Raw genomic sequence first — 14651 nt, forward strand, 5'->3', positions numbered from 1 at the left:
AAGAAAGAAAGAAAGAAAGAAAGAAAGAAAGAAAGAAAGAAAGAAAGGAAAAGGAAGGGAGGGAGGGAGAGAAAGAAGGAGAAAGGGAGGGAGGGAGAGAGAGAGAGACAGGGAGGGAGGGAGGAAGGGAGGGAGGAAAAGAAGGAAGGGAGGAAGGAAGGAAGGAAGGAAGGAAGGAGATAGATGATAGATGATAGATAGATAGATAGATAAAGAAATAATGGCTGAAAACTTCCCAAATTTGATAAAATGCATAGCCTTACAGATTCAAGAAACTTATGACACTCAAAAGGATAAAGTCAAAGAAATCCATATCCAGATACATAACTATTTAACTTGAAAGTGAAAACAAAGAAAAAATACTTAAAGCACCTGTATATATATTATAAAAAAAATTATTTGAGTGGCTGCAGAATTCTCATCAAAAACCATGGAGACCAGAAGAAATGGTACAATCTTTTTAAGGGGCTGAAAAAGATGACTCTTAACCTACAATTCTGTATCCAGTGGAAATAATTCTTTGGGAGTAAAGTAAAGGTGAAATAAAGACATCCTCAGATTAAGTAAATCTAGGAGAACTATAATCACACTATGCGAAAGCAAGTATTTCAAGAAGAAGGGAAATAATACCAGGGGAAATCTGGAACATCATAAATAAAGGAAGAGTAATAGAAATGGTAAATAGTTGGAAACATATACTAGACTATTTTTCTCTTCTTAAGTTCCTTATAATATACATAAAAATTGAAAGCAGGATGTGTAACATTGTCTGGTGGCATTTCTAATGTAAGTAAATGTAATACATATTTAAAAAAAACAACATAGGGGCGCCTGGGTGGCTCAGTCATTAAGCGTCTGCCTTCAGCTCGGGTAATGGTCCCAGGGTCCTGGGATCGAGCACCGCATCGGGCTCCCTGCTTGGTGGGAAGCCTGCTTCTCCCTCTCCCACTCCCCCTGCTTGTGTTCCCTCTCTCGCTGTGTCTCCCTCTGTCAAAGAAATGAATAAAAATCTTCAAAAAAATAAAAATAAAAAAACAACATAAAAAATGAGAGAAGGTAAAAGACTCTACGTTACACTTCAACTAACAAAATGTTGATTGTAAGTAAACGAGAATTTAAGTATGTATATTGAAATCCTTAGAGCAATCACTAAACAGACCTGTAAAATACATGGAGCCAAAAATAAATAGTTAATTGTGTCATTTGGTTTTTGTTATTGAGTTCTATGAATTCATTATGTATTCTGGATACTAGATACTTATAAGACCAAGATATATGATTTTAAAAATATTTTCCCTTTCTGTAAGTTGATTTTTCATTCCTTCATAATACATTTCTATATTGTATCTTCTAAAACTTTTTATTTTTCTGTTTTATCAATATCCCCACAAAAAGATGGTAAGCACATGCTCAGGTGCACCAATGTGGTCCTGCCACAAGTCCCTCTTCTTGCCCTTTCCTGACTGACTTAGTGATATTCTAACACCCCAGTGAAATCCCTCAAGCTTTTTGTGTTTGTACTCCACCCTGCCTCCAAAAATGCACCTGCCCGTGGGCCCTCACACTCTCTTGATTCCCCACTTGCTTGGTTCAGCCTGTTCCCTGGGAGCTCCTCTCATATGACCCCTGAATGCATGCCATGCATGCCTCCCTCTTGTAGGACCTGTCAGTATAATAAATCTCTTTCACTTTTGTGTGCTTCTCCATGGTGTTCTGCCTGTCTACAACTGGCTGATTATCAAAAACAAACAAACAAACAAACAAACAAACAAACAAACAAAAACCATCTGAAGTAGCATAATTATTCCTTACAACATGTTTGGATGCACAAAAGTTTTTAACTTTGATGGAGCCCAATGTATTTATTTTTTTCTTCGGTTGCTCGTGTTTTTGGTGTCATGTTTAAGAATCCATTACCAAATCCAAGGTCATGAAGATTTACAGCTATATTATCTTATAGTTTTGTTTTTCTAGTTCTTATATTTAGGTCATTAATCCACTCAAAATTAGTTTTTATTTATGGCACAAAGGACAGATCCAATTTCATTCTATGTAAAATCCAGCTGTCCCAGCATCATTTGTTCAAAAGACCATTCTTTCCCCACTAAATGATCTAGGTATCCTTGTCAAAAACCAATTGGCCATAAAAATACGGGTTTATTTCTGTTATTGGAACGTTAATGGAATGTTATTCCATTCATCTGTATGTTTGTCCTTATGCCAACAACACACTTTTTGACTACTGTAGCAGTATGTTAATTTTATGCCATATATTTTTTTGTTTCAATTTTTAAAATGTAAGAAACTAAATAAATAAGTAATAGGGAAATAACAATGCATCTTCAAATATCCAAGAGAAGGCAGGAAAGGGGAAAGAGAAAAATGAAAAATATTGAGAAACATCAGTTCTTCTCAAACTCTCCCAGAAAGTGAAGAGTAGGAACCCCTTCCTATCTCATTCTATGAGGCCAGCATTACTTCAATACTAAAACTAGACAGAAATGCTGCAAGAAACTACAGATCAAGAATAATGATACAAAAATTCTTCAACAAAATACTAGTATATTGAATTTACTATCATAGTAAAAGAATTATACACCATGACTGTGATTTATTCCTGGAATGCAAAGATGGTTCAACATACACAAATTAATCAATGTAATACAAAACAGTAATAGAAAAATAAAAGAAAAATAAACATGACCATCTCAATTGATGTAGAAAAAACATTTGATAGAATGCAATACCCTTTCATGATAAAAACATTCAACATAATAGTAATGGAAGGAAACTTCTTCAGTACAATAAAGGTCAGATCATCAGCTAACATCATACTCAATTGTGAAAGACTGAAAACTTTACCCCCAAAGGTCAGAAACAAGACAAAGATGCCAGCTTTTACCATTTCTATTCAACAATGCACTGTAAATCCTAACCAGGACAATTAAGTAAAAAATAAATAAATAAAAGGCATTCAAATTGGAAATGAAGAAATAAAATTATTTGCTCACAAATGACATAATCTTACATAAAGAAAACCCTAAATATTCCACAAGAAAATCTGGTAAAATGAATAAATAAATCCAGCAAAGTTGCAAGATACAAAATTAAACCCCCAAGTCAGTTGTATTTCTATACAATCTTTTTGAATAACAATTCTATACAACCTTTTTGGATAAGAATTTCTATACAACCTTTTTGGATAACATCCTTTTGGGATAACAATCCAAAAAGGAAATTAAGAAAACATTTCTATTTACAATAGCATTAAAAAGAACAAAATACTTAGGAATAAATTTAACCAAAGAGACAAAAGACTTATATTTGAAAACAACAAGACATTTCTGAGAGAAATTAAAGAAAACATAAATAAATCTACAGATATCTTGTGTTCATGATTTGTCCATAGTACATAGTCCATAATAGTACTACCCAAGGATATCTACAGATTCAATACAATCGCTCTCAAAATCTTAACAATGTTTTTTGCAGGAATAGGAATCTCATCTTAAAATTATTTTGAAACTTTGGGGGTTGCCAAATAGCTAAAATAATCTTGAAAAAGAACAAGGACTCACACTTTAGACTTCAAAACTTAATACAAAGCTACAATAATCAATGCAGTGTGCTATTGTCATAGGACAGACATACAGACCAATGGAATGGAATAGAGAGCACAGAAATGAACCATTACCTATAAGATAAAATCATTCTTGACAAGGGTACAAAGACCATTTAATGGAAGAAGGACAGTCTTTTCAACAAATGGACCTGGAAAAACTGGATATCCACGTACCAAAAAATTAAGTTTGGGGCTTTACCTTGTGCCACATATAAACATTAACATAAAATAAATCAAACATCTAAATAAAAGAGCTAAAACTATGTAAATTTTACCCAAAAAAATGGCATTGCATTTGGCAATAATTTCTTAGATATGATACCAAATACATAGGCAAAAAATAGATCATTTGGGCTTCATCAAAATTAAAAACTAAAAACATTATTTTTTAAAGATTTTATTTATTTATTTGACAGAGAGAGACACAGCGAGAGAAGGAACCTAAGCAGGGGGAGTGGGAGAGGGAGAAGCAGGCTTCCCGTGGAGCAGGGAGCCCGATGCAAAGCTTGATCCCAGGACTCTGGGATCATGACCTGAGCCTAAGGCAGACATTTAACTGACTGAGGCACCCAGGTGCCCCAACAAAGAACATTATTAAGAGATTAAAAAGACAATCCATAGAATGGAAGAAAATATTTTCAAATCATATATATGATAAGAGTAATAATCAGAATATATAATGAAGACTTGTAGCATAACAACAGAAAAACAATTCAATTTAAAAAAGGGCAAAGGACTTGAATAGATATTTTTCCCAAAGAAGATATATAAACGGTCAATAAGCACATGAACTCATATGTAGAATTTAAGAAACAAAACATATGAACATACGGCGGTGGGGGGAAAGAAAGAGAGAGGCAAACCAAGAATCAGACTCTTAACTATTGAGAACGGAGGATTACCAGAGGGGAGGTGGGTGGGGGATGGGATAGATGGGTGATGGGTATTAAGGAGTGCACTTGTGATAAGCACTGGGTGTTATATGTAAGTGATGAATCACTAAATTCTACACCTGAAACTAAGATTACATTGTATGTTAACTAACTGGATTTTAAATAAAAACTTGGAGACAAAAAGATGATCAGCATCACTTGTTATTGGGAGAATGCAAATCAAAACCACAATGAGATACAACTTCACACTCATCAGGATGGCTATTATCAAGAAAATAACAAGTGTCATCAAGGATGTGGAGAAATTGGAACCCTTCTGCATTGTTGGTGGGAATGTAAATTGGTGCAGCCTTGGTGGAAAATAGTTTGGCATTTTCTCAAAAAAAGTTAAACACAGAATTATCATTTGACCCAGCAATTCCACTTCAAGGTATATGCCCCAAGAAAACTGAAAGCAGGGACTCAAACAAGTATTTACACACCAACTTCCATAGTAACATTATTTATAATAGCCCAAATTGGGAAACAACTCAAATGTCTATCAACAGAAGAATGAATAAACAAAATGTATTATATGCGTGCAATGGAATACTGTTCAACTTGAAAAAGAAATGGGATTCTGATACATGCTACAACATGGTTGAACCTCAAATATATTATGCAAAGTAAAATAAGCCAGACTCAAAATAACAAATATTGTATGATTTCAGTTGTATGAGAAACTTATAATAGACAAATTCATAGAGACAAAAAGTACAATAGTGATCACCATGGGCTGGGGCAGGGAGAAATGGGAAGTTACTGTTTAATGGGTACAGAGTTACTGTTTGGGAATGAGGAAAAAGCTTTGAAAATCGAGAGTGGTGAAGGCTGTACAATACTGTAATATTCTCAATGCCACTAAATTGCACATTTAAAAATAGTTAAAATTGTAAACGTTTGTTGTATTTTACCATGGTAAAAAATAATACTTAAAGCTACACACACACTCTTTAAAAACTTAGGAAACAAACAAAAAAGACACGAATTAGAAGACAGAGACTGTCAGATGGATTTTTAAAGACTCAACTAAATGTTATCAACAGAAACTCACTGTAAATATGCTGATATTGTATGATTAAAGTAACATAACAGAAAACAGTATACCATGGAAACACTATGCAAAAGAAACTTGGAATGCTTATATTAACATCAGACAAAATGAAAAAGGAAAAAGGAAAAAAATCAGAGCAAGAAATATGATCAGAAATAAAGAAGGATGATAGAAATGGTAGAAAGGTCTAGTCACTAAGAAGTCATAATAATCATAAATATATATGCATCTAACTATATAGCCTTAATATACATGAAGCAAAAAATGACATAACTGAAAGAGGAAATAGACTAATTCACAATTATCCTTGAATACTTCAATGTATCTTTCTTAAAGATACAACAAACAGAATATTGTCATGAAGACAAAAGAACTGAATACCATCAATCAAATGGATCTAATTAATATTTATATAACATTCACCACCACAACAGTAGAATGCACATTCTTTGCAAGTTTACATGGAACAATCAGCAACATAGGCCATATCATGGGTCACAAATCAAATTTAAAAGAATTGCAATCATATAAAATATATTAATTTATTAATATTTATTAATCATAAATAAATGATCATTTATCAATAATCACTGTAAAAGTGAATGGCATAATATGCCAATTAAAGTATATGCAATCATATAAAAAACCACACTATCATGGTTCCTTTTATCTAAAACCTAGTCTTCAACCAAAAATTACAATCATTCTAAACAAACAAACAGAAACAGTCTGAAGAGATAAAGTAAGAATCAGAACCAGACTTACATTTGGCAGAAATTTTGGAATTATCAGTGAGAGAATTTAAAATAACTGATTAATATGCTAAAGACTCCAGTGGAAAAAGTGGACAACATGAAAGGAGAGATGAGTAATGTAAACAGAGAGATGGAAACTAAAAAAATCAAAAGGAAATGCTGGAAAACAAAAACAGGGTAATATGACAAACAGGGTTGCTGGAGTGGGGGGTGGGGTGGGAGGGATGGGGTGACTGGGTGATAGACACTGGGGAGGGTATGTGCTCTGGTAAGCGCTGTGAATTGTGCAAGACTGTTGACTCTCAGGTCTGTACCTCTGAAACAAATAATGCAATATATGTTAAGAAAAAAAAAAAGAAGAAGAAGATAGCAGGAGGGGAAGAATGAAGGGGGGAAAATCGGAGGGGTAGACAAACCATGAGAGTTGATGGACTCTGAAAAACAAACTGAGGGTTCTAGAGGGGAGGGGGGTGGGAGGATGGGTTAGCCTGGTGGTGGGTATTGAGGAGGGCACGTTCTGCATGGAGCACTGGGTGTTATGCACAAACAATGAATCATGGAACACTACATCTAAAACTAATGATGTAATGTAAGGGGATTAACATGACAATAAAAAGATTAAAAAAAAAAAACAGGGTAATATGAAAAATGCGTTTTTTTAGTCAGTAGACCAGATAAAACCAAGGAAAAAACAGTGAACTTGAAGATATACCAATAGAAACTTCCAAAACTGAATTGAAAAGAGAAAAAACAAAAAAGAATTTAAAAGATGGAATGGGATTTCCAAGAACTGGAGGACAATGACAAAGGTTAAAACACAAATGTCAAGGGAATACCAGAAGGAAAAGAGAGAGAAAAACGATAAAATATCTGAAATAATAGTGGCTGAGTATTTTCCAAAGTTAATGACATAAACCAAACTGCAGATCCAGGAAGCTCAGAGAATACTGAGTAGGATAAAGACCAAAAACTACACCAAGCCATATCATATTCAAACTGCATAAAATCAAATGACAAAGAGAAAATCTTGAAAAAAACAAGAGGGCAAAAACAGCTTACATGCAGAGGGGGAAAAAAAAGAATAAGTGTTACATCAGTCTTCTCTTCAGAAACCATGCAAGCACTATGTGAGTGAAGTTAAATAGAGTTAAAAGAAAATAATCATCAACCTAGATTCTGTATCCAGTGAAATTATCTTCAAAAGTGATGGAGCAATTGACTTTCTATGAAAAATAAAAATTGAGGGAATTTGTCACCAGCTGGCTTGCCCTGCAGGGAATGTTAAAGTAAGTTCTTCAGAGAAAAGGAAATGGTATAGGTTACAAACTCAGGTTTACATTAATAAAGGAAAATATGTGAAGGGGTGAAGGCCAGTGGAAGGCACAGGCTTCCAGTTCTGGAAAGAATAAGTCACAGGGATGAAAGGCACAGCATAGGGAACATAATCAATGGTAACTTAATAGTGTTGTGTGGTAAGAGATACCACACAACTCTATTGTGTGTTACACACAAGCATAACACAACTGACAGAGTTGTTGAGTCACTATGTTATACACATGAAACTAATGTAACATCGTGTGTTAACTATACTTAAAAAAAAAAGAAAAAGAAAGGAAGGAAGGCAGAGATTTAGAAAAGAAATTAATGAAGATAAAAAGTTTTCTTTTTGTTATTCTTACTTGATCCAGTAGATAATGCCTTGTTCAAAATAATAATAGTAACCATGTATTCAGTGAGTATAGTTTAGGGATAAGGGAAACAAATGACAGCATTGTCACAAGGAATTGGGAATACTCTGTTGTAGCGTACTTTGCACTACACATGAAGCAGCATTGTGTTATTTGACAGTGGACTTGCATTAGTTGTAAAAACATACTCCAAACCATAGGGTAAACACTTTAAAAATTTAAATAGAAATATAACTACTATGCTGAAGATAGGAGAAAAAATAGAATGATATAAAATGCTGAACAAACACCGGAGAAGATAGGGAAAAAAGAGTGGAAGACAAGAAGAAGAAACAAAGAATAAGGACAATGAATTTGAAAAGTTACAAATATGGTAATCCAACTTTATCCATAATCATTTTAAAAGGGAATGGCATAATATGCCAATCAAAAGACAGAGTCTATCACAGTGGATTAAAAAAAATAAGACCCAACTATATGTTGTCTATAAGAGATCCATTTTAAATATAAAGACACAGTTAGATTAAAAGTAAAATAATGAAGAAAAATATACCATATTAACACTAATCAAAAGAAATTTGGAGCAGCTATATTAATTTCAGACAAAGATGACTTTAGAGAAGGTATATTATCAGGGATAAAGAGAGACATTACATAATATTAAGGGCTCAATTCTCCAAAAGGGCATAACCATTCTTAATGTGCATGCCCCTAACAACAGAACATCAAAACATGTGAGACAAAAACTAATAGAACTACAAGGAGAAATAGACAAATCCAGTATTATAGTTGGAGCCTTTAACATCCCTCTACTGGTAATTGACAGATCCAGCAGGCACAAAATCAGTAAGGATATAGTTAAACACACAGTACCATCAATCAACTGGATCTAATTGACTTTTATAGAATACTTAATCCAACAATGGCAGTTCAATCCAACAACACATTCTTCTCAAGCACACATGGAACATTCATTAAGATAGAACACATTCTAGGTCATAAAACATACTTTAACAAATTTGAAAAACTAGACATCATACCAAGGATATTCTCTAGCCATAATGGAATTACATTAGAAATCAATAACAGAGAGCTGGACAACCCCAAAATATTTGGAGATTAAACACACTTTTAAATAATATGTGGGTCAAAGAAGTCTCGAGAGAAATTTTTAAATATTTTGAACTGAAGACAATAAAAATGCAATCTATTAAAATTTATGGGATGCAGTAAAGCAGTAATTAGAGGGAAATTTATAATAGTGAATGCATATATTAGAAAAGAAGAAAGATCTAAAATCAATAATCTAAGCTCTACCACAGGAAACTAGAAACTGAAGAGCAAATTTAATCCATAGTAACCAGAAGAAAAGAAACAATACAAATCAAAAAATAAATAAGTGAAATTGAAATTAGGGAAAAAATAGAGAAAATCAATGAAACCAAAAGTAGGTTCTTTGAAATATCAATAAATTGAAACCCCCCCTAGCCAGGTTTACCAAGAAGAAAAGAGAGAAGATAAAAATTGCTAACATCAGAAATCAAAGAGGGGCCATCACTACTGACCCAGGCACATTAAAAAGATAATAAATAATTATTACAAAGATAATTATTACAAGTTCTGAATAGATGTAAGGATATTCCATACTTATGGATACAAAGATTTAAATATTGCTAAGGTATCAGTTGTTCTCAACTTGATTTGTAGATTCAGTGAAATCCCAATCAAAATCCCAACATGGGGCGCCTGGGTGGCTCAGTTGGTTAAGCAACTGCCTTCGGCTCAGGTCATGATCCTGGAGTCCCGGGATCGAGTCCCGCATCGGGCTCCCTGCTCAGCGAGGAGCCTGCTTCTCCCTCTGACCCTCCCCCCTCTCATGTACTCTCTCTCATTCTCGCTCTCTCAAATGAATAAATAAATCTTTAAAAAAAAAAAAAAAAAAAATCCCAACATGTTATATTGTGGTATCAACTAACTCTTTCCAAAGCTTATATGGAAAGGCAAAAGACCCAGAATAGTTAACATTATACTGAAGAAGAAAGTCAAGGACTGATATGACCCAATTTCAAGTATTACTGTAAAGCTACAGTAATCAAGATAAGGTGGTATTGGCAAAAGAATAGATGGATCCATGCAACAGGAATAGACCCATACAAATATAGTCAAATGATCTTTAACAAAGGAGCAAAGACAATCACGTGGGAAAAGGAGAGTATTCAACAAAGTGTCCTGGATCAACTGTACATCCTCATGCAGAAAAAAAAAAAAAAAATCAATCTAAACACTGACCTTATGCCTTCACAAGAATTAACTCAAAATGCATCACAGACCTAAATGTAAAATACAAAGCTATAAAACTCTTAGAAGATAACATAAGAGAAAATCTAAGTGACCTTAGGTTTGGCAATGAAATTTTAGATGCATCAAAATCATGGCCCATGAAAGAAAAGACTGATGTCAGATTTGATTTAAATGGAAAACTTCCCTATGACAGACACTGTTGAGAGAATAAAAAGACAAGTCATGGGCTGATGAAAAATATTTGCAAACACATATGTGATAAAGGACTTGTATCCAAAATATACAAAGAACTCTTACAATTCTATGATAAGAAAGGAAACAACCCATTTAAAAAGTGAACAAAATATCTGAACAGACACCTGACCAAAAGAGATATACAGATGGCAAATAAGCATATGAAAAGATATTTAACATCATGTAGGAAATTACAAATTAAAACAATGTGATACCACTCTGCACCTATTAGAATGGCTACGAGCCAAAACTTTCAACATCAGAGGTATTGGTGTCAAGCAACTGGTGAGAATGTAGAGCAACTCTCATTCACTGCTGGTGGGAATTCAAAATGGTATGGCCACTTTGGAAGACAATTTGGCAGTTCCTTACAAAGCTAAATACAGTCTTATATTAAGGTCCAGGAATTGTGCTTCTAGGTATTCACCCAATGGGTTAAAAACTTATACCCACACTTCATGTGAAAAGCTGCACATGAATGTCTCTAACAGCTTTAGTCATAAATAAAACTTGGAAGAAACCAAGATGTCCTTCAATAAGTGAATAAACAGTGGTACATCATACAAAGGAATACTATTTAGTGATACAAAGAAATGATCTATCAAGCCGTGAAAAAACATGCAGGAAACTCAAGTGCATATTTCTAAGTGAAAGAAGCCAGTCTGGAAAGAGTACATATTATATGATTCCAACTATATGACATTCTGCAAAAGATAAAACCACAGAGACAGTAACAAGACCAGGTGTTGTCAGGGGTTGGTGGCGGGTGGGGGTGGTGTGGTAAAAGGATGAATAGGTGGAATGCAAGGTCTCTTTAGGGCAATGAATTTATTTTGTATGACACTTCAATGATACATGATAGATACATGATTTTTTGTACTTGGCAAAACCTGTACAACACAGAGTGAATCCTAATGTGAACTATGGACTTTGGTTAATAACAATGTGTCAATATTGGTTCAACAATTGTGACAAATGTACCACACCAATGCAAGGTATCAACAATCAGGGAAACTATGGGGAGAGGAAGATTTGGGAACTCTGTACTCTCTGTTAAATTTTTCTTTAAACTGAAAACTGCTCTATAAACTTCTGTTAAAAATTATATGAATCGGGGCGCCTGGGTGGCTCAGTCGTTAAGCGTCTGCCTTCGGCTCAGGTCATGATCCCAGGGTCCTGGGATCGAGCCCCGCATCGGGCTCCCTGCTCCACAGGAAGCCTGCTTCTCCCTCTCCCGCTCCCCCTGCTTGTATTCCCTCTCTCGCTGTGTCTCTCTCTGTCAAATAAATAAATAAAATCTTTAAAAAAAAATAAAAAAATCATAGGAATCAAGGAAGAAATCTCAAGGAAATTTAGAAAATATTTTGAACTGAATGAAAACGTGAAGACAGCATATAAAAATTGTGGTGTGCACTTAAATCAGTGCTTAGAGAAAAATTTATGATTCAAAGTTTGCATTAGAAAGGAAGAAAGATCTCAAATCAACAATCTAAGCTTCCACATTAAGACACTAGAGAAAGGGCAAAATAAACCCAAAGCAAGCAGAAGGAAGGAAATAGTAAAGAGAAATAAAAGAAAATGAAAATAAAAGTCAATAGAGAAAAATCAATAAACAAAAGTTGATTCTTTGAAAAGATTAAAAGAAAATATAAAACTTTAGCCAGACTGACAAGGAAAAAAGGAGGCAACATACATTATAAACAGCAGAGATGACAAGATGGAAGGTATGGAGAGACCCCACAGATATTCAAATGTTAATAAGGGAATACTATGGGAAAACCTTACATATAAAAGTTCAACAACTTAGGCTAAATGAGCTGGTTACTTGAGAACCATAAGCAACCAAAATTTATCCAAAAAGAGATAGATAACCTGAATAGTCTTGTAACTATTAAAGACACAGAACTGGTAGTTTAAAACGTAAAACTTCTGAAAAAGAAAACTCCAGGCTCAGATGTTTTTTTTTTTTTTTACAAATATTTAAAGAAGAAATAATTAATTCTACATAATCTCTTCCTGAAAAGAGAGGGACTTTCCAACTAATGAGGTCAGAATTGTTGTGATACCAAAACCAGACAAAAACAGCACAAGAAAGGAAAACTACAATCCAGTATCACTCACGAACCTAGATGCTGAAGTCTTCAACATAATATTAGCAAGTTAAACATAGCAATATATAAAAATAATAGGATACCATGACCAAGTGGGATTTACCCTGGGGGAGTAGGGCTGCCTCAATGTTTGAAAACCAACCAATACAACATACCATATTAATAGTCTAAAGAGGGAAATAACACATACACAAATAAATTGATGTAGAGGAAGAATTTTACAGAATTCAACATCCACTCATACTTTTAAAAAAGTAAATCAGAAATAGAATGGAAATTCCTTAACCTAATAAAAACCAGTTAAAGGACATGTACCAAAAAATCATGCTTCATGGTTAAGAGATTAAATGTTTTCCCCTAAGATAAGGAACAACGCAAGGATGTTTACTGCCAGCCGTCCTATTTAACATCTTATTGGATGTTAGCTAATGCCGTAAGGCAGGAAAAGAAAATAAAAACCACACAGATTGAAAAGGAAGAAATAAAATTGTCCTTACCCATAGAAGAATATATAATTATATAAAGATATTCTTAGAAATAATACGTGAGATAGCCAAGGTCACAGGATAAAAGATCAAAATAAAAATATGAATCCTATCTCTAATACTAGCAGTGAAGAATTGGAAACTGAGATTTCAAAACCAATATAATGCATAAGAGCTTCAAAAATGAAATACTGAAACTGGAATTAAAATAAAAACTTCAAAAAAATGAAATACTGAGATATAAATGTAAGGAAACATTTGTAGTACCTATATGTGGAAAATTTTTATATGGTAGTAAAAGTAATCAAAGGTGACCTTCATAAATATTTATCCACATTTGTCAACATTATCTGATTTTAAAAATCACTGTAATGGCACAGTAATCAAGACAATGCTTTATTGCTGAGGGGACAGAAACAGAGATCTGTGCAATGTGATAGTTTCCAAAACTAGACCAACATGAATATGGTCAAGGTACAAAGGCAAGTCAGTGGAGAAAGGAGAAGTCTGCCAAGTGTGAGCTGTCAGAGGTGGGGAGTCTAGACAAGTCACAGATGTCCAGGGATGCACCTGTGACTGTGGTTACCATAAACTGAGCTCAGAAAAGTTAAGTAAGCTCTCAGCATTCTGACAGCAGAAAGGGATGGAGTTTCCATTCCAACCAGATCACTCGGGTCCCCAAATGCATACCTACTTATTTAACAACCTAATCATCAACTTTTACATCTCAGAGGATGGGATAATATCTACCTTGAAGGGCAGTTGTAAGGATTCCAAAGCGTCTGGCAGGGCACAACCAATGAAAGCCATAGTTATTTATGATTCTGGTGCAATTATTCTAATTAGAAAATGGGCCCTTCTGGGGCACCTGGGTGGCTCAGTCGGTTAAGTGGCTGCCTTCGGCTCAGGTCATGATCTCAGGGTCCTGGGATTGAGTCCCACATCAGGCTCCCTGCTCTGCTGAGAGCCTGTTTCTCCCTCTCCCTCTGCCTGCTTCTCCCTCTGCTTGTGTTCTCTCTGTCAAATAAATAGATAAAATCTTAAAAAGAAGAAAGGAAATGGGCCCTTCTGTTAGCACATGAAAAAAAGTCACATTGTCAAAATTGCCCTTAAGTTACCTCTACACCCAACGTGAGGCTCAAACTTACAACCCAGAGATCAAGAGTCGCACACTCTACCGACTGAACCAGCCAGGTGCCCTACCCTTAAATAATACTTGAAATCACCTGTAAATTAACCTATCTGGTTCTGCGTTTTAAAATTTATATAGTCTTTATAATATATAAGTGTATATAAATATATACAGCCTTGTTCAAGATGTGACCAAGAACACCTTCAATCAACAAAGTGTACGCTTTACTATAAAATGCGGTCATTCCATTCGCTGTGCTGTGCTGATGCAGGTCCTCCAGCCCCAGAACTTTCCCCTCTAGGATTTGAGCAGGATCTCTTTACAAGTAAAGAGAGAA

This window comes from Neomonachus schauinslandi, chromosome 16 (assembly GCF_002201575.2).
Source record: "Neomonachus schauinslandi chromosome 16, ASM220157v2, whole genome shotgun sequence".
Lineage (NCBI taxonomy): Eukaryota > Metazoa > Chordata > Mammalia > Carnivora > Phocidae > Neomonachus > Neomonachus schauinslandi.